Source organism: Rhinolophus sinicus, chromosome 8, assembly GCF_057876585.1.
Source record: "Rhinolophus sinicus isolate RSI-liver-muscle chromosome 8, RSI-T2T, whole genome shotgun sequence".
Classification (NCBI taxonomy): domain Eukaryota; kingdom Metazoa; phylum Chordata; class Mammalia; order Chiroptera; family Rhinolophidae; genus Rhinolophus; species Rhinolophus sinicus.
The window spans coordinates 42,754,039-42,754,656 of NC_142508.1; positions in this window are offsets into that span (position 1 = coordinate 42,754,039).

Below are 618 nucleotides of genomic sequence, written 5' to 3' on the forward strand. Positions count from 1 at the left end.
CTCTGCATCGCCATCTCAGTCATTTCCCCACCTGTTGCTTTCCTTGGAGTCTCAAGGGTCACCCTCTCTGTGTCCGTTTTTCTATTAACCCTTCTTTCCTTTCTATCTCTTCCTGCTGTCTCTCTCTATCTCAGTATCTCTGTCATTATCTCTCTCTGTCTCAGTCTTTCTCCCCTCTCTATCTCAGAAACTCTACATCTCTGTGCCTCTCTGTCATTGACCCTGAGTCTCCCCACCTTTCCCAAGGTAGGGCCACAGATTGTCCAGTCCCCTGCCACAAATCCACTCCCAGAGAACAGGTGTGATGGTAGTAGAATTTGGTTCCAGTCCCACCAGGTAGTCCCCTGAGATTTTGGGACTTAGATTGGCATAAATAATTATGGTCACCTCAATTCCCCCCTTTGTCCCCTCCTGCTCAGGGAAGACATGGCCTTGGATGCAGCCCTCCCCAAGACACTTCCTGTTTCTCTCAGGGGGCAGCAAAGGTGTGGGGAGTGGGCAGCGGCAAGGGGCCCTGAATCCTGGGTCTGAGGGAGGATGGGCTGGCTGCCTGGACTCCTGGGTCCAAGGGGAGGAGGGTGGGCGGTCCCCATGAGATCCATGACTCCTGCCAAGGTC